Raw genomic sequence first — 21,375 nt, forward strand, 5'->3', positions numbered from 1 at the left:
AAAAAGCTAATTTGACTGGCAATCATTCGCACCGGTGTAATCGGCTCTCATTTGGACAGTTAGTCTTGCGTGCTTGTCTAATAAGTGCTCTTTGGAGCTTTGATGTACCGATGGATGTAATAATGCTAATAAGTCGGTCGTCAATTTATGGCCACAGGGTAAATGAAAGATAACATTGTAAGTTTGTGTGACTATGTTAGGGTTTTCTCTATTAAAATGTTACTAACATTTTAATAGAGAAAACGGGTTATATTCTTTACTACAGATTTTAAAACTTTACATAAATCGTAAACATATTATTATACAGTCAGACTGTGGATTATACGTAATTATACGTCTGTACCTATGTGTGTGTGCGCCGGTACAATAATAGAGTATGAAAAAGTATATATTTCCTTTTTTATTTATGTGTTGTCTAATAATAGCAAGTGTGATACGCATTACAAATCAACAAAATCTATTTACGATGTAAATACAAGTGGTTTTACATACAATTTTATCGTAAAGCGCATTCTCGTACGCCTCCAAGCAAGTTACGCTTGACACATTTTGAATAACAATACCTTATTTGCCATGCAACAGAGCGAAATACCTCTGATCACTTCGTGCTGTAGCTGCTAAGTGATTGAAATAACTTTAAATTGTGTATTTTATTAAAGGAAAACTAAGAAATTTCGTTATTCTTATTCTTATTTGCCTTTCTTTCGACATTTGTAGAAAACCTATAAAATTTGGAGTTCAACATAAGGTATACGTTTCAATATTTTCTGAATATTTTTTACATTTATCGTGTGGGACACCGTTCTCTTGCACTTCACTGTTTCCACTCCTATATATATAAAAAGGCACCCTAAATGTTTTGAGAGTAGCGTAAAATACACACACACACAGTATAAATTAAAAACCTTGGAGTTGGATGTAGCTCGGATTTCCTCTATGGCAATAAAAATATAAGATTTTTTTAAAATTACAGTCATACCATTTTAATTGTTTGCATCATATTTTGCATACATTATAACCTAGGAAAAAGTAGTCTCATTATCATTACTATCATACTATCGGAACACTTAGCAGAACCCAGACCCCCAGGCAGCGTGCCGTAGACATTAAGTCAGCACTACCGTTGAAAACCCTCCAAGGCGTGCCATTGTCCACAAAAGCCTTTCAACCCGTGCGAAGGCACGTGTCGCACCGCTAAGGGTACCTCGGTACACTACAATTGTGTACTACGGTCTGTGCTTACTCGGATTAATATGAGCTGCTTATCACGTCATTCGCGTGTCTTGTCTGTGCGACTAATTTGAGTGGTTTCGACATTTATCGCGTATAGCTGAATGCATCGAATGGACTTTACTACAGTAGTAGTATTTGATTTTCCTTCGGAAAGGCTATTTTATTTAAAAACAAGCCTTGAGGAGGAAAAGGACGGTAGAGTTATTGTATGAAAGACCCGTGTTTTCGAAATTGGACATAGGAAATACATTTCAACCTCTTGTTTATCGAAATTGAAGGAAGAAAAAGCATTAGAAAAAGCATTTAATAAAATCCACCCTTCCCGGCCAAAATGGTTTATTTCGTATAAATTTATTATTCCTATACAAGAATATTCCAGTTCCTTCGCGAACTAAGGATATAATTATACACAGTTTCCCCAAAACTAAATCCGTCCAATATTCGTTAACTTAAAAAAACAAACAGTCCCTTATTTATGCTTCCAAAGGTCCTTTCATATGACAAAATCAGACTTAACCCCGCCTAGCTAACAAAGGACACGCTCGCTGACCCACTTCCGAGCATATCTTTTGAATTGTGAAAGTGGGTCCTTTAGCGCAGACCGAATAATAAATAACGTCTTCCTATAACGACTAACGAGCCGTCCTATGGGACGAAAGTTCAAATCCTACGCAAACCTCTTGTTTATCGAAATTATGTGCGTTCGAAATGAATTAGCTTTTCATATTACAAGATTATTTGGCGATTGAAGACCATTTTTTTTTCAAAAAATCTTATCTTACTGTTAATTGTTTTTATCTCACTCTTGTACATTAAGAGCGCATGTTGGGTCTTAAAACCGTCAATGAAATCTCCGATAAACCAAAATAAGTACAGCATAATTTTTACTTTTAGTTTTCAAAATTCGTATTTCTAACCGGTTTATTATTTTTATATCTAGGTAATACTCGTATGCAAATTTATCGATTAATTTGCATACTACCTAGATAATCTGTAAGTTACTCATTATTCTGATGCAATTTTACGCGTGTTTTGTAATTTTAATTTGCAATAAATTCAATACACAGAACTTTATTACTTCTGACTGTATCTGACATATCAATTTTCGCAATAAATTTAAATTTGCCAGAATGTGTTCATATACACATGTCGGTAGGTGTATATAACATATTATATACTTAATGGAATTCAGCATTATGCATATATTACCTTAGCCTTTCTGCCTATTAAAAAAGCGAATACATAAAAACCAGTTTAGAATTTTTCGTACCTAAAAAACGTTAACACATATTTTGTTAAAACTTTTAAATATCAATACATAAATATCTTAGTATACTGAGAACGAAATAACGAAAAATCGTGCGTGGGGATGCAAGCGGGCCGAGCTGACAAATTGGTGAGCAAGAATTGTCATACAACAAACATGTTTTAGAGCGACAATTATAGTCAATTGACTTTAAAATTTCATAAGATAGAAAACAAAAAATCTACAAACTTCTACCGATAACCAGTTTGTTGTTGAATAAATGCTAAGAATTAAAACTAGTCAACTTTTTGTGTCCACCGTGACTCATGTTTGATTACAACGTGTTCGCGTGTCGTCATCGAATGTAGACCACAAAAAATATAGGAAACGGACTTATTATTTGACCATGTGAACTACAAAAACTAAGCGCGAAACGTAACAAAAAGTAAAATGTAATAATATGTTACAATTTAGATGTATTAAAGCCTGCGAACCCAGCAACATAAAAAAATATTTAATAATAGGTCTTTATTCAGCGTTAGTTACTACTATAACTTTTTATTGTGCTTGAAAAACTAAGCAAAATAAACTAAATAAGTCACGCAATTGAAACTCTCAGAACTGTAAATCAGTGAATAATCGAAAAAACATAATTACCAATTAGGTTTTACTAATGACCAAGTGATTATAAAAACTAATTACGAAATGTGTCATTTGTCCTTGGTAGCGGTAGTGCAGCCTGTTGTCCGAGTATCTTTATAGTATAAGAAGCAAATTAATCAAACCTTTTTAATACTAAAGTATGTATTTGAAATGATGAAATCCGTAGACGAACTAAGCTTACCGACATAGCTCTCAAAATTAGCAGGCTGAAGTGGCAATGGGCCGGCCACATCGCTCGGAGGCCCGATAACCGATGGGGAAGAAAGGTCCTCGAGTGGCAACCAAGCATAGGCAAAAGGAGTTCAGGCCGCCCCCCGACCAGGTGGACCGACCACCTGAAGAAGACGCCGGGAAACCGCTGGATTCAAAGCGCACGAGACCGGTTGGAGTGGCGCCAATTAGGGGAGGCCAGCAGTGGACCGATGGATGGATGGAACAACAATCCAGGTATTAATATATTGCTAAGTTTTAGCAAAGTTAAAAGTAAAAGTTAAAGTTAGTAAAGTTTTGCTAAGTTGGATAAATTGAAACTATCGATACTTGGATAATAATCGATGGATAACTTCGTATTGAAAGTATCGGTTCTGTTCTGTATCAGCTTTTAATAGTATTGGTCGTCGCTAATATAATTTAAGTCTTAATTTTCATTAAATTTGTATAATTTTTAGCAACCTTATTCACAGTTACGTATTCATGTGAGTACAACACTTATTGCTTTATCAAGAGGTTAGGTTTATTATAGTTACAAGCGAAAAATAATCCGACTTCTGTGAAAAAATCCTTGAATTATCTCTCCCTACACACAAAAGAGAAACTTCGTTGCACAACCGAATTTCTTCTATCGAAATAGCGAAAGCAATTAGTCACTTAGTCATACGGGTGTACTCTTATCCACACGACTTAAATAGTTCTTATGCAACTCAATGTGTAGAATCGAGTCATCGTTTGTTGCTCGTTCAATACAAATTCAATTACACGAAACATCGATACTTAGATTATGATTGACAGATGTACAATATAATTTCAACAGAGCCACAGTAGAACTATTACGTCAATAAACGCTATGTTCAGAACATTCTTTTGAAACGCTGCTTGTATGTAATAGATACGAATTTTGGCATTTTAGGCATAATACTGATACATGCAGCTACTTTATTAGTAAATTTTGACACATGAAAATAAATCCAAATATTTATTTTACTTTGATAATAAAAACATTGGGAGTGTGGAAAGCGTCTTTAGTTGCAATATAAGAAAACTGTAAAATGGTGTAGTGTATAATTATATCGTAAGTAACTTATTTTTGAAAGCATTGTGTGTTTTCCAAATAAAATAAAAAAAAATACTAGTCGATATCAATGGTGGTGAAGTCACCCTACTTCAAGAAATCACGAAAAACTCGGCTCTACTGCCTAAATAATCGCATTCATTACGCAGACCAAACACACGAAAGCTTTCCAATATAAAAGGAACTTTATCTTCGAGGAGTGACCTTGTTCCTAGTGGCTATGTTAACAAAAAACGGCCAAGGGTGAGTCTAACTCGTAAACGTGGTTCAATACCACGACAATATATTTAACGTTACATGTATATATTTCTGTATACCTATATTTTAGTACCGGTTTCTTATATATAGAAGACCCGCCTTTAGATTTATACATATTTTGGGGTTTCGTACCAAGAGGTAAAAACGGAACCCTATTACTATGCTGTCCGTCTGTCACGGGGTTCTATCTCTTGAACCGTAATAGATAGACAATTAAAATAATTTTATTTTTAATATTTGTTGTTATAATGGTCATAGTAATTTAGTAATACCTATAGTACGCTCTATATGTGTACTTCGTTATTTTTAGTGTGTAGCTATGACAGTTCAAGCGATGGAGTCCTATGAGAGCTGGATGACACCGGATCCTTAGTATTTCGTTTTTACCTTTGGATACGGAACTCTGAGAAGGTAGACCCGCCAGAGTAATAAAGAAAATTTTGCAATACGACTGGGAATACGCAGTAAACCAACAATGCGTGTCCTTACCCTCCGTCCCTAATAAATTTCGATAAAGCCATGTAAATTCTCCTTTCCGAGTACCTATATACGTTCGATTTATGCTGTTGATTAAATTTTATCGAACCAATTCCTATCAAGATTTCTTTATATTAATTCTAAGGAATTCGACTGTGAGGGCACCACCGTCACAATTATTTGCCTAATAACAATACTGTAACGTTGTTGGTTCTCATTTGAAGGTTGTGGTATATTTTCTTACATTTCTTACGTACATGAGTCATTCTAACTTAGTAGTCCTAAGTGGCACATTATAACTTACATATAAATTGACCATTAATAAAAATGAGTAATCAGTTATAATGTAATTCGAATAAAATTGAAATATTAATGTCTAACGATATACAATAATGTGTTCACTGTCCGTAAAAAATATTAAGTAGAAAGCACAGCTAAAATACATAAAATACCACAACATTAAAGTTAAGAGTCTCATAAACCGTGTAATGACACTAAATCCTACTTAACAAATACGAAAGTTAGTGGATGTTTGTCCATTGATAATCCGGTAACTCGAAAACACGTATAGAAAGCAACTAAGTTAGGTTCTTATAAGTACCAGTAATTTAACCATGTCTGCATTCCGAATGATTTAAAAATGCCCATAGTCGAGCTATCTACTATATCTGGACAGAGACCTGACAGAGACAGAAACCTGACAGACCTATCTGACAGAGACCTGAGCTCAAAGCTCGGCAATAGCTCATTATAAAGGTACCATACTACACGTCTACCTGATTTAAACCAATCAAAACCAAAAAATAAATATATTCAAAGAAGATCATGTAGTGCTAGAAAGATCTAGTACCACTCCACAAGGTATTTTATTATAGAGAGGAAGTGCCGGAAGAAACTCCAAGAACTTTACGAATTGATCACTACTATTGTGAAACTACTCTGTAAAAATATGAACTACTGACAATCTGAATTTATATCATAGCCGTAATTAACTCATTTAATTTTGAAGGTAAAACCCTTTGTGGTTCGACTCCGGCAGCACCACCGCCACACCTATTTCTGCCTCATAACAGCAGTGTTAAGCGCTGCTGTGTTCTGGTTTGAAGGGTGTGGTATGGGAGACATATTTTTCCGATGCGTTCCAGCTTAGTCCTCAGGGGTAGGAATATCTAATCCTATCTGGGGTTGATTACAGATGTCCATGGGCGGCAGTAGCCACTTACCATCAGGTGGACTACATGCTCGTCTGCTACTCCTATATTGTAAAAAAAATCTCTATTCACGTTATAATAATTCATCGGCAAAAGTAAGAAGTAGCGGTACACCGTGCGAAATTAGTTGTTCGCAAACAGTTGATGGTGGACAAATGAAAAAAAACAGAGATGCAACGTGATCCAATCAAGCGTTGACTGCTTTCACTCTTCGATGTGCTTTGTGTTAGAGGTATCTACGAAATACTTATCATAGAATATACCTTAACCAATTGGGGTCATATTTGTTCCACTGCTATGCACTGCTCGACGTATTTTGTCAATAAAAAATTGTTCGCTATTTGTGTCATTACTACGCACGGGTATCTCCTAACACTCATGAAAGGCGTAGTGCATACATACTCCACATATTTGTTCCTATTCAGATTGATGGAAGGGGTACATACGAGCTAGTGGTCAATGATGTTTTCGTCGGATGTTTCCAAAACCGCTCGAAATGCCTTTGATTTAACGAGTGCTATCTTCTATGCAACGATAACAAGCTGGTTCGTGCCTTCCAAACCAAGGAAGCTCGGCAGAAATAAAACCATTACTTGTCATAAATCCGACACTTGACAGAGTTCCACATTACTTAACTTTGCAGATGAAATGAAATATACTTAGTTTGTATTTTTGTATAGGCCAACGGCGGCACTTACAAATTGTCAGTTACAATATTTTCTTAAACTACTACCGGATCGGAACGCGACCTAACGACGCGATCGAATACGATCTGCACATGCTGCAAGGATATCCACGTCGAGGAACGTTTTTCATGTCGTGCGTGTTTACCTCACCTCACCACACATGCACGATTAACTTGTTGCGATCAATGTGCGTATGATTATAGGATTCCAGTGGCACGCATACGAATTGGACGCGCGTGCGTCTTTAAACACGCGCGACAGGAAAGGAGCCTCAAACGCTCAAATATATGCAAAGCATGCATAAATAATCCCGACAGTTTGATAAACAAGAGAACGATATTTGAAAAGTAATTTTCTGTTACATTCTCAGTCCCTTTGAATTTTATTTTAAAACTTCCAGTCATTCAAAGTATGCGGCGAGCTTAAAATTCGAGCGAAGTCGTTGAATGTCAAGCAAAGCTTTGATTCACAAAGTTTGTCATCTCTGTAAGCTAGAATATATTTTCCAGGTCACTGCTGCACCGTATTCAGGTTCTGTTCGTTTTACGATGGCTTTAGATGTATGCTTCTTATTTGATATGTTTACGAGCTGTTTTCGTATTGCGTATATGAGTATTCATCGTAATTATGCCGTTTCATTCCACTTGCGTTTTCTATGAAGTCAACTCTATCCGTCTCCTCAAGAAAGTAAGAATTTACATTATTTATCATATGAAATATAATTCATGTACATATGAATACCTATTATTACCACAAACCCTACCATACCTAGTAATAATTTGATTTTCTCTACCCATAACAAAAATCAACTTCTCATTCTAGAAAACTTTTATTTCCACCGTGAATTAAGTGAATTATAGTGAACTTTTAGCCACCGGGTACCGAGACGACACCAAATATGGCGTTAAAAATCGCTCATTTAATCCAAAACTTTTATTGTCTACACACTGAGAACTCCTATTTAAGCAACAAGTTTTATTATAATTGCCGTTTTAATATCCAAAGTGTCAATGACCTGGTGACTAAGTCCAAGTTCAGAGAGCTTTAGGAAATTCCGTTTCACTAAAAAGGATAAACTGGAATTAAGATCTTAAATTAACTGGTGGGTTTTGCCACTTATCTTTCATTAAATTCCTTATGCATATTTTTATAAATTCACATAAATTGGCTATTTATGTTGGGTTTAAAGATCAATACCTATATAATGAGAATTTTTCTTGGACCATTACATCACCTTGGCGGTGGTGGCGTAGCGTGGGTCTGCGCCAGACTGTGTATAAAATAGCTGCAAAAAATAAGGTTGTTTGGTAAAGATAACGTAGTATTTCTTTGCAATTTGTAGGCAAAAGAGGAATTAATATAATTTCGACGCCCTCTAAAATGGAAGCCCGGGCGGCTCTTTGAATGGCTCATAAGCAAAAATATATAAATTACCTATTATAAATATAAATAAAGTACCTAGGTGAAGTTTGTACCATCAAATGTTTTAGTGTGATTGTCATCCAAGTACATTAAAATTTAAAAATGTAGGGTAACGTCTACGAGTTGATGCGCGCAATGCGAGGAAAAATGTATAATATATTTATGAAGAAACGCACAAACCGCGCCGGCAAATAAGTCATATTTAAAGTAGAAGCTACTTTCCTACTATAGCATTATGTGGTTCCAAAAGAACGGTTTAAATTAGATCACTATGAGCACACGCACTGTTAAACTAGCGCACGCATATGAAATTACGGTAAGTAACGGTACGGTCGGCATAAAAATATTGAACATACGACACTATACAAATAGTCACTAATTTTCTCTTAAGCCCTTAGTTTGTAAACCAACATTACGTATTGGTCGCATCAACGTCGAGAAATTGAACGAGCAGGAATTAAAAGCAGGAAGCGTGTGGTGTCGGTAGTGTTAATATCGCATTTTTCAAAACTCAACACTGTATAGAAATTTAGTAACTTTCATCAAGTTCTTGCTTGTTCGAGTTAAAGTTATGTACTCGTAGTACCGTACTATTTACTATTACTTTGTTACAGTTATTGGGTCTATTAGTACGGGGTGAGATTTTAATCGCATCATATTAATTAACTTGTTACGGTGGTATCTTGTTCATCTTGTTCTGTGATGTGTATCCGTATGGTCGTAGACACTGAAGCGTGATCGTAAGCGCCGCCCAAACCGTCCTCCATGAAACCAAGCTAAGGGTTGGTTTACATGAGAAGATTTTTAAAACGCGCAAAAATAATATTGAACTTCAATTATCTCGCTTCACAGATGCTTTCACGCTAAAAAGTGATTGTACTTCAATATTCATCGTAATGTAAAACAACCCAAAGTTATGTAAACTGGCCTCCATCATGGAATCATCCATGTGAACCAAGCTTTACACAGACATATAATTACATGCTCTTTGAAAAAATCTAATTAACCATTGCACTGAACTGAATTACGAGGTTAATTGTTACTTCCGCAAAGTAAACCCAAATATAATTATAGCGCAAGTGTTGTTTATGAAAGAATCTTCACAATGGACGATATTCCGGGGATTGTGTATTTAAACGTGCTTGTTTTGTTAGCATTTACTTTTACTTACTTACGTTAGGAGATAAGATAAGTTACTTATATAATTACCTAATACTAAGAGATAGTATGGAATAAATAAATATTCCTGTTTAGTAAGTCGTCGTGTAATTACGATATATTTACCCCATTGCTGAGCACGAATTTCACGCTGGGGCTTAAGCTGCTACAATGCAGATCGATGGAAAATAGTGCGGACGGCAGATTCGTGAAGATAATTAGCAAGTCATACGGAGATTTAAGTCGGCCAAATGCCTCGGAAAATTAACAGGAGCTTATTTCATAAAGTGTCGTTACCAATACGAAATGTTATTTTGAAATTTAAAATTTGACCCAAGTTTACAAAATGCTAGACTTGAACCTTACCTTACTTACTTAACGAGAATAGACTACGCCATACACCTGTGACCGTTTTATCATCACAGGTATCCTTAAGTCTCATAAAACTTCACAAATGTCACATCTCAGAATTAACACGTTTTACTCAAATCTACTGCTTCCGTTACTGTCAGTGGTCAGTCGAGGCCATCGTATCGACGGTTATAAATTGGACTGGCTCTGATTGCGACCGCTTGTTCGCTGCCACCGGCATCACTGACCACAGCGCTGTGTGATTGATTTACACGGCTGAGGCCTCATGCTGTATATCATTATCATACAACAATGTACCACTGAACGAGCTATTATGGTAAACGATAATTTATTGAGTGCGAATATCAAACTATGACATCACGTAACACAGTTCAGCCCCAAATTAGTTGCATTACTTTTTCACAGTTGCAAATATTTTTTTTATTTAGGATTTAATATATTATGGTGTGGATGTGGAAAAACTAGCAACACTTATAAAAACATAAAGTACCTACTTGAAGTCCTCTATTCCTTTATAGGAACAATTAGTATATTGCCCCCCTAAGGTCTATCGACACCGAATGGTGATATGGTATAAGCAATCGGCCCGATGCCGATTCTAAACATACCTATTGGTAGGTACGTTGTTGTTTCTTATTTTGTTTCATTTTTTCTTTTTTTTATATGAACTCGCAATCAAATACTGAGTCAATCATTTCGTTACACTTTATATTCGCTCTTTGTAAACGGAAGTTACTACAAAAATATTAAATAAACATTACCAAACATAGTATTAGTACATGACTATACATTTTCGTGTGCACGTGACGAGTCTGTCACGTACTACGATAGATACCACGTGACAGGTGAGCGCAGTGTTACAGCGTCATTGTCTGTTATTGAACGTCCATAAACGGCACGACATAAAAATTACTACAAAGAGTAAATACAGCATTAATACATGACTATCAATTTTCGTGTTCACGTGACGAGTCTGTCCTTAAATGGGATTTAATTTTACACTTCGCTCTCTGTAAACCGAACTTACTACAAAGAGTAAATACACTAACTATCAAACGTAGCAATAGTACATACATGTCTATCAATTTCGTGTGCACGTGACGAGTGCGTCACGTACAATAGACACCACGTGACAGGTGTCGGTGTGAGCGCAGTTACAGGATCATTGGTCTGTTATTGAACGTCCTTAAACGGATTTACATCGCAGTGGTTCAATAATCTCGTTAGGTCCCAATGTTCAGTGCCTAAACCTTAATGCCTAATTATAAGTGGATTGGCACGGGAAGGGGAAGAATTAACATAACATGACGTTCATGTCACGTTTAGATATTAGGGTATTGATGAAGAACTTTTCGCAAAAGAATTTGTCCCTTAATATATTTTTTTAATTATTTGATGTTTTATCAAAATACATACGAAATTGATTTTAAATAAAATAATTAATTTAGCTTAATACAAGAAGATTTCAGTGTAGTAGAGAGAAAAGAAGCTTAAATAAGATATTTAAACAAGATATTACTGGCATAATTTTCTTGAACCTTATTCAAATTTCATTAAGTATCTTATTACTCACGGACTTGGCTGCTCTACTTTATCTTGATGAATGACTGCTTACCTGCAAAAATAAAAATGTTAAATTTATTACAAGAACAGAAAAGATAATTTTATATAATAATTTATTTCTATTTTCGGAGTAGTTTCCATTTTAACAAATAGATACGAAATATTGGCCATGCAGACTTTAAGAATTAAAACTCATAAAAATCTAAATTAATTTCTTTTGTATGCATCTAAGACATCCCGTAACAAATGGACGATGGAATCTGAATAGGGGCTATAAGTGAAGAAAGTGTAATTTTTCTCTAAAAAAATATCTTTTAAAGATTTAAGCAATTTAAGCTACAACATTTTTAAAAGAAGATAATCAAACGACGTCACTAACTATTATGTAACATATTATTTAAATACGAAATAATTATCACAAAAACTGAGATAGTAACAAAAACATTTCAAAGTAATAATTATATTTAAACTCAAGCGTGGTCTTTCGCAACGAGTATAATCTTCCGGCGGTCCCTTATCGGACAGGTGTGCGAATGCAGCTTCGCACCACAAAAAGCGAAGATGGGCCGAGCGTTGCATCGTCACGGCAGCTGTTACCATTTAATGTTTGTTTTTTTTTAACCCGCGCTTATCTTTGGGTTGCCTTCGATTCCTTAACAAATAGGATCGTTTGTTACAACCAACAAGAACACCATACGTCGATCCCCTTTTTTCCCTTAGACTAAACTACATATGTTGAAAGACGTCGTATAATATGCAGTTTGGATATTTTGAAATGAAATTTGACATTAAACGTAATTTTAGAAATCGATGTTTTGAAAATGTAATCGTGCTTTTTGGCAAAAAGGTGTGGTTGCCAGCTGACTAGTTGTAGTTTCGGGACCAGAATAGGGCTACGGTATCCCCTGCCCGTCGTAAGAGGCGACTAAAAGGGGGCTTCCGGGGTTGCGGGTGGCAAGAGTGGGAGCTCGAACCGCCCAGCCAGCGGCCCCGGGAAGGACGGCGGTATGTGTGGTCGCATACGCGCCAAGCTCACCTGGGCGGAGCCCGACGGGGCAACGCGCTAAGAGGGCTCCGGTTGCGTTCCTTTGGAGATCCCGGAGCCCTCTACGCAGCGCCGAGGACGGCCACCGGGGGGGTTTTAGTGCGGTAAGAATCCCACATAACCCTACGTCGCTCCCACGACACTGGGTACCTTTTGAAGGTTTCCCCCTCGTAAACAAAAAAAAAAAAAAAAAAAAGTATCTAATGCGTAACCATCTTCAGATGTATGAATATCAAAGCAACTGTGATCGGCTTCAAGTAGGACCCCTGCTCTATATGGACTTAGTTACACATGTCCGTGGGCGGCCGATATCACTTACCATCAGGCGAATTACATGCTCGTACCTGGACTCCTTCCTCGTTCCGGCCAGTGACCAGTAAGTACTATGATATAAAAAAAGTTTGCCCAAAATAAAATACATGTGTCGGCTACTTAGAAGTGTGGCTTTAATAATAGACATTTGGTTTGCTCGTGTAGTAAACTTTGTCGGAACGAAGCGTGTGCTCAATTTGGCAATTTTTTGCTCCCATCGCCGGAGGTGTTTAACAGACGATGTCTACCTATGTGAATACTAAATTGCCTTTTTTTCCACCATTACAGATGAGGTTTCGTGCATGTTAAGATTGTTAGGTTATACAATACAAACGCGATAAGTGGGTATACCTATCCAACATTTACGGAATTTAAATATGAAACAGATGGTACAAGTAAATTGCAGCCACTTCGGTCAACATTACGATTTTTCACGTTTTTTTGTCAAAATTAGTGTTCACTTTGTAGTTCGGTATAAAAATTGGGTTTAAAAAAAGAAACATTTTATCTTAAATACCTACGTAATCATTTAAGAATATTGTTGGCCACTAAATATTAACTCTACCGACGAATGATGAAATGAGGTTACTTTTACGTTACCTTTCATACGAAATACGCTATCTACACGCTGTCTACACTTTGCTAGGTCTATGGCATAATAGTGTAGTGAATGCAGCAGCCTAACTGTCGCCCAAGTGCCGGTGTTGCAATCAGCATCCTTTTGATGACATTTGTAAAGGTTGATGGCGGCACTTACCGGTCTCTGTCGAAAGTTATCGCGCCGGACAATGCACTATTCAAGCCTGCGACTTCCGGGTGTTATTATGTTCATTTACATATAACATAATTGAAGTTAATCTGTCTTGTTGAGTTTGCTGCATGATTGTATTTGCATTATGCAACTTTTTTTTCTGGTTTGCATCTATCTGGCCCTTATTTTATAGTTGATCTTACAATTGTATGCGTGTGAAATGTGAAAATTAACACTTTTAGTTTCAGTTGTCTTGACAGATAGAAAACTTTCCATAGTGTATTTAATTAAGGATATTTTTATCCCAGATATGTTTAGATATTTGCGTAAAAACTGTATAAAAAAGTCGCATACATAATTGCACTACCTCTAGTTCTTTTTGCTTAAGTAAGTAAAATCGACGTGAGCGAATTCACGATTAGACGTTAGTTATAAAATTTTACCCAGTTTATTAAACGAAAATTAAAGTGCTACCAACTTGATACTCCCACTACCACCAAGTTAAGCGCACTTACATACGTATTGTTAGATCTACTACAATTACCAAATTAAAGGTGATAAAACAATTTACTCTACGAAATTACACGTTTCATTTGCCTTCGTTTGCTCAATTCGATACAAAAACGGCCATCGTCTACAATTACAAGCCGTTTCGGACGAAAACAATGACCCAAATGTTTATGTTTATCCAATTGTAGAGACAGCGTTCCACTTAACGATCTTTGCTGTTCCGATAACAATTGTGTCGTAGGACGCTTTCAATATAAACCAGACGTCTAATTGGAAAAAATGAAAACGAAATCCGAATATTTTTTAAGGTGGTAGAACCATTTGTGGTATGACTCCGGAAGCACCACCTTAATACCTTTTTCGGATTAATAACAGCAGTATTTAGCTTTGCAGTATTTAGCATGTTCCTGTTTAAAGGGTAATGGTAAGGGAGACATAGGTAGTTATTTCAGGTGTTCCTATTTAGTTCTCGAGAACAGCAACGCAACGTGGCTGTGACCGACCTCAGATAGAACTCTTATCTTATTGGGAATACTTACAGATGTCCATGGACGGCAACTGCCATTTACCATTAAGTATATAGCCTTCAGTCAACCTTTTGTTGTGAGTACTACAGATACACAGTCAAACAGACACACGTCAGACGTCTAATCTCAGATTCAGGTGGAGGCATTAACGTCATATGTTTCTACTTCCATGACAATTGTGTTTATCGCTTCCGTGTTCTCGATAGAGGGGTGTAGTAAGGGCGAGACACATAAAGCGCTTTAACTTTATCACCAGGAGTTACGACTCTGTTACTAATTATGCAAATGACGAACTGAGGCAGAACTCCAATCCTATTTGGGTTGACAATGGATGTCTATGGGCGACAGTGACCAATATGTTCGTTTAGTAATTCAATGTCATAAATAAAGGACATATCGTCAGTCACACCGTCCGTTTTGTTTTCGATTCGCCATACAACACAGTAACACACTTCGATAGACACTTTTGTGCGCGTACATACCAACGTGTGCCGTTGTTCCAACGAATTGTTTAGCTGAATCGTGGCTTATTGTTCCATTTGCTGGGCGTAGGCGCGCGATTGTTGCACCCACCAGCCATTCCGCTGATGAATTGCAGCGCACCAAGCGAATTAGTCACAATTAATTACACACAGCGAAACCGATTCTCGGTAACGTATCTATGCCTAATAAGCGCGTGGGTCTGTGTTTGTAGTCAAGACGCAGTTGCTAACAAAAGAGTATTAATTAGTACTGCGTTAAGAAGTAGGTATCAATGACTTGTAGTCATTCAAGTTACAATAACTATTTCCTTCTTTATTTCAAAATGGAAGTACGTTTTATGCACGTATTGTCTTTTTTTTTAATTTGTAATGTATGATTCTTTATTACTTAAAGAGTATACGAGAATCTTGTATCTTACATAAATAATATATGTAGTGGATTTTTATAGTGTAATCATTGTCAAAGACCTACGAGTAACTTACTACTTATAGCTTCCTACTACTTACTAAGCTAATAAACTTTTATGCAGCTAAAAATTAATAACACTATTAGTAGGTCTCCGTATTTAATACATTTTAGTAAGTTTACAATAACAACTCTAACAAGACCATTCTCCAACGGAAGTACTACTGCCACGCCCATTTCTGTTTTATGGTAGCGGTTTGCGCGCCGCCGTGTTACGATCTAACTGGTGTAGTTTAACCCTAATCTCGAGTTAACAAAGTGACTATTAGTAGCAAAACATCTGTTAGTTACCACAATTCTGGTGTACTTAATATTATCCTCTAAGTTTATTGTGAATGTCCACGGTCTACAGGGACTGACCTCAGTTGAAACTTAAAATTGATTGGTTAGTAGAAAGGGCCAATTGTATGTCCATTTACAACGTAATTTAAATAAAATTGTATTCGATTCATAGGTTGGTAGGTTAAGTAAAGTAGAAATGTCATTCTACTAATGTCTCCGGTTCTACTTTACATTCATTTCTACATAACCTTAACTGCAACTATATTTAGATACTAAGGGTCACCCATATAACGGTTAAGATTAACACGAGCCGTGAAGCGCCGCACACTTATGTCGCATTTATTCATATCTTAACCACAAGAATAATCAAAGCATCATAAACCTGCAGTAGGTAAAATATTATATTATATGCAGTATAAAAAGTACCCGCGAGCTGTATACAATTCCGTCACCTACTCGCATTTCAGAACAAATATAGCACAAGGTTCAGAGATATTCGACACCACACAAGTCACGACACACGGCGATACGATACGTCGTGAACGTCTACACAATCATATTTCGCAAAAAAGATGTTTTGCAATACGCAATATACCTGAAATCACAAAAAGAAACTATCAATTAAACCGAATTAATTATCTATAGGTACGTGTTATTGTAAAACTTTAATTTTGTATAACTTTGTATGAGGATTAACTTAAAAATGTTAGGCTTCACATCCAGGTAAGGTAGATTTAGTATAATTAAGAAATTAAAATAGAATGTGTACGTATGCGTGGTGTGGCTAAGTTAGAAGAAAATTTCTTGGCAATTCCTAAAGCAATTAATAACACACTTCAATCGCCTCGATTAGAGTAGCTTTCGAAACAAAACATTCAAATCTTTGGTTGAGTAGGGTTCATCCCTTAGGGAGGTAACATATTTGAGGGAGTCATAAACAAACTTATAAATTTATTCCACTGAAACAAAACTTCAACAGCGATAACACCTACTCCAGATATATAATAGCGTAACTTTTTTAACATTTTATGGTGATAGTACCATTGATATATATAATTATCTGCATCAAACCTGTATGATTTTAGGTAGCTGGTTTTGATCCGAATAATAATTTTATACTCTTGTGTAATGCAGGTGAAAAAATATATATAAATACCGTTGAGTGGTGCTGTATGCTTTTCTTAGCGAACAGTCAGCCGTGCTGCAACGTTCACAACACTCACTCTCGAAAAGGTCCTCCATGACCTCAGTTTAAATATATATCTAACAATTATATATCGTCCCGTTGACGATGTCTTAGTTATGACTATGTTTTCATGCGTTATGACCGAAGCGCCAACATTTAAATTTTGAATTTATTCTTTATTTATTTTTTTTAGAATTTCGGCCAGTCCGAAATACTGAACAAAACCCGTTGGCGTTCACTAGTGTATGTGGCTACAGTTACCACAATCACTGCGTAATTGGCTGGAATTCGGCGTTTGATTGCTCAGTCTAGTTCCGAGAAGAGCTTGCGTGCACAAACATTATAAGAATTCCGTGTGGTTTTAATAATTGTGTAAGTGCTCAAATGATTTACAAGGAATTTAAAGGAAAATCGAAATGAATGAACTGCGTTGCGTATGTTTTAAGTATATTTTAATTGTGGCTTATTAGCCACATAAGCTTGTGTATACAATATTGCGTATATAGCCCGGAATTTTGATTGGTTGTTTTTGTATAGAAATTGAATTTACTTCATTTCAATTTATTTTTATTTAAAGTTTCCACGAGAAGTGAAACGGAACTTTTATTTGCTTCCTAAATAAGTGTAAACCAATTTGTAGGCATTATTGCTACATATTAGAAATAAGTAAAAGTTATGTTATTTGTGAATGTAACATAATTATGTATTTAGTTTATTATTACTCACAGCTTGCAGCTATAATTGAGGTAACACGGTATTAAAATTATATAATCAGTAATCAGAATCACTTAATTGTTCATAATAATAACACTAGTGTTAATTTCTATCTATAAATTATATTACCCCATTACCTACTAATTAAAAAGCTTGTAAAACCAAAAGAAAAAGTAAATAGTCGAGTGGAGTAATGACAATTTCTCATTATTTAAGAAATATATCCTATTAGGTAGTAGGCACGCGTTTCTTTCATGTAACTTCGGTTTCAACTTTCTTTAGCACTATACGAATGAATCGAGTCCATCACAAAGCAAGAAGCTTCGAAGTGGATTTAGGAAACATAATGGAACGTGTTCGAGTAGGAAATAACAACTAGGAAATTCGAATCGATACCTAATCGTTCTGTAAGATCGCTTCCGAGTCGAGCAATACTGTTCGATATTGTCCAAGATCGTATAACTAATGGCTACACAATGAGTATTGTTATATTTACATACATTTATTTACTGTCGAATCCCATTTGTCACGTTACAGATTACGTTCGGTACTTAAGTTATATTTCTTAATTTTATACGAAGTGACCTGATATAAGAAAATATGTAATAATAATTAAACCATTGATTGGTGGAAAGCTGCGTCTAAGTTTACATATTGGAGCAACATGGTAGGGAATGCTTGACTCCCACTCTGGAGAGATTAACGCCCAATAGTCACATGTAAAAAAAAATGTAGTCATAAAAAAATTAGGAAAAAGTATAAAACGTTAAGACTAACAAACCATATAATAATTCTACGCAATTTAAAGTAAGCTTAGGTCAAAAAGACATCCTGACAATACCACGAGAGTCACGAGGTAAGGCTATAAAGTCGATATTCCGGATCTTGACCCAAGACTCACAACAAAAAGCTTTCACAAGCTTTTTCGCCGAAAAAATCGCAAGGTGAAGGATCTAAGATCAATTAAGATTAAAATTTGAAGGTGGTAGAACCCTTTGTGGTTCGATTCCGGCAGCACCACCGCCACTCCTTTTTGCTGCACCACGCTGCTGTGTTCTGGTTTGACGGGCATTCCAGGGTAATCCTCAGCTCAGGGGTAGCGGCGCATCTGTGGCCAACCTCAAATACGATCTACCCTCAGGTGGACTGCATGCTTGTTCGCTACTTCTATAGTATAAAAACAAATTAGCTTTGACTTCTTAAGCAATGTAGCGCATAGTTGTCAGTTGTTATTAGTGTAACGAATATATCTGCTATGATTAGCACTTAATGATTATATTTGTTACGATAAGGAGTTAATGACTTTATTCGTTAAGATCAGTGGTGATAGCGTAGTCTAATATAATATCAGAATTACGAGTCGTGTATCTATTAAAATATAATTATCACTTGCTTATTCGTGAGCGAAAACATGAGGAAATTTTGAAGTCAGAAAGTTTCCTATAGTGTTAAGAAAAGCATTAGTATTCTTCCAAAAAATCCTTAAAATATAAAAAGTAAAAAATTTAAAAATGAATCATAAAAAGCAAACAGAATGTGACTTATAATAATGTCGAATATATGCATCAGTGTGTGTTAAAAAATTTAAAACATGTATTCTAAATATGTCAACTATTTCATAGTATTCACATTCGATTATTAAATATATGGTATAATTAAATGTCTTGAATGTATGATAAGCACGTGATGAAATGTATATAAGTAATTACGATGTACGTACATAGCTGTCATTGTAACATAAAAGAAACATTTACAGTTACATTTTAATTAATCGCAGGTGGATGACTGTTTTATGTTCGTCTTGAGACACGTGTCTACTTTTAATGACTAGGTGTAATTTCAGACGGTTGACTGATAACTAATTATTTATTTAATTCAACTAACAACGACTGACAGACGATGGACACCTTAAAACAGCGTGTAAACATGAAAATTCGCACGGAATTTATTTATACGAGATACTCGGATACAAGTACAAGGTACAAGGTAGGTAAGGTACAACTAAGAAAGCATTTTTGAAATTTCTCGCCTATGAGTCAAGGGGTTTAAATAATAAATGTTCTATTATCGTTTTTACTAAAACATTCGCATAAGACAATCGAGTTTTTATGCGACACGAGAACGCTTCACAGCAACTGTATTTAAATCGATTGTAGCTTTTTTTACTTATTAAAAAATCTAGTAAAAAATCAATTATCTGTGCGATCAATTATCTCGGTTTATAAATAGCACTGATAATTAGCAATAATAAATATATAGAGAATATATAAAAATATTACTTGTGGAGTAGCGCAATAAGTCGCGTCGCGCTGCGCTGCGTAAGGCTCTCCACACACGTATCAACTCTGCGTTGATAAGTGTTCGAATTAGACCACTAGACAGCAAGTTAAAAACCTTCTGTCCTACAGCTGGGTACGGTCTCATCACAGCTAAAAAGACCAGGATTGCAATTGAGCAGTGCTACAATTTTATTACAAATACATATTTAAGTTTCAGTTTCTAAAAAGATCTCTTTAGACATATTTACTTAAACTTATACATATTACTTAATAGTTGTTGGGACTGTGTGATCAGATCTCTTACGATGTACAAATTATACTATCGGTATAAATGAGAAGCTACAATCATAAATGACTAGTGTGTGGCCACCCTTAATGGAAGCAGCCAGGCAAAAAAACATTATATAACTATGCACATCAAGTTCAATAGATAACATAACGGCGATGTATGCAATTTGCCCGTCATGCCATTATGAAAGTAGATAATAATATGTTCATCTTCGCGCTGTACGCTTCGCAATCCTACTAGCAGTCAGTTACAAATAATTTTGCATTTATATGACTTCATGTGTATATTTAATATTGAGAGAATAATAGCCTGGTATACTATGTAATAGTCCACTATATTATATAACCTAGTCAGTATTATATTTGTCCCTGGAGCTCGGGACCAGAATAGTGCTACAGTACCTGCCTATTTTATACGGCGACGAAAATGGAGCTGTCGGAGTTGCGGGCGCAAGTGAAGGAGATAGAACCGTCCAGCCGGCGACCTCGGAAAGGACTACGGGATATTTAGCTGTGTGCCGTCGTTAAGACCCGAAGGTGTGGAATTACCATGATGCTCTCCCACAACATCCTTATACATATAACACATGTTCAATTTAAGTGTGAAATATACTGGGTCCTTGTGTATGGGAATGGGACTTTGTGTGTCTCCATGGCATCTGCGACATTATAATTCTCCATGGCATCACGGAATTCTAGTGCGGGGCTGTGAGTGTAGAAATCGTCTCAAGCGTCTTAAATGGAAAAATCTATAAGAACAAGTTATACATAATAGTATCAATAAGCACGGAGTGCGATACCTAATTCCGGCATTGTAATACTTTAAATATTTTCCGAACGAATGGGACGAATTTCTACTATTTCTCCATATTTCTCTATTTCCATATGAAATGCGTTTTAATTAATATTTAGCAAACATTTTAACCAACTAGGCAACTCTTGCAAGAATGCTAATC

The 21,375-nt window shown here is 35.9% G+C and overlaps 1 protein-coding gene across 4 annotated transcripts in view; it reads right to left on the reverse strand.

Moving 5' to 3' along the window:
• jvl (javelin-like) overlaps window positions 1–21,375 on the reverse strand; it is a 155,131-nt gene that overhangs the window by 29,579 nt on the left and 104,177 nt on the right. The window contains exon 2 of one of the 4 annotated variants that reach the window (XM_073082641.1): window positions 11,588–11,629. The exons of the other annotated variants lie outside the window; for them this stretch is intronic. The gene's annotated coding sequence lies outside the window, so the exon portion shown is untranslated. The remainder of the gene's footprint in view (window positions 1–11,587; window positions 11,630–21,375) is intronic. 4 annotated transcript variants of the gene reach the window in all.

The sequence above is a fragment of the Epargyreus clarus genome, unplaced genomic scaffold (assembly GCF_041222505.1).
Source record: "Epargyreus clarus isolate Ecla_fem2 unplaced genomic scaffold, WU_Ecla_fem_2.2 ptg000018l, whole genome shotgun sequence".
Lineage (NCBI taxonomy): Eukaryota > Metazoa > Arthropoda > Insecta > Lepidoptera > Hesperiidae > Epargyreus > Epargyreus clarus.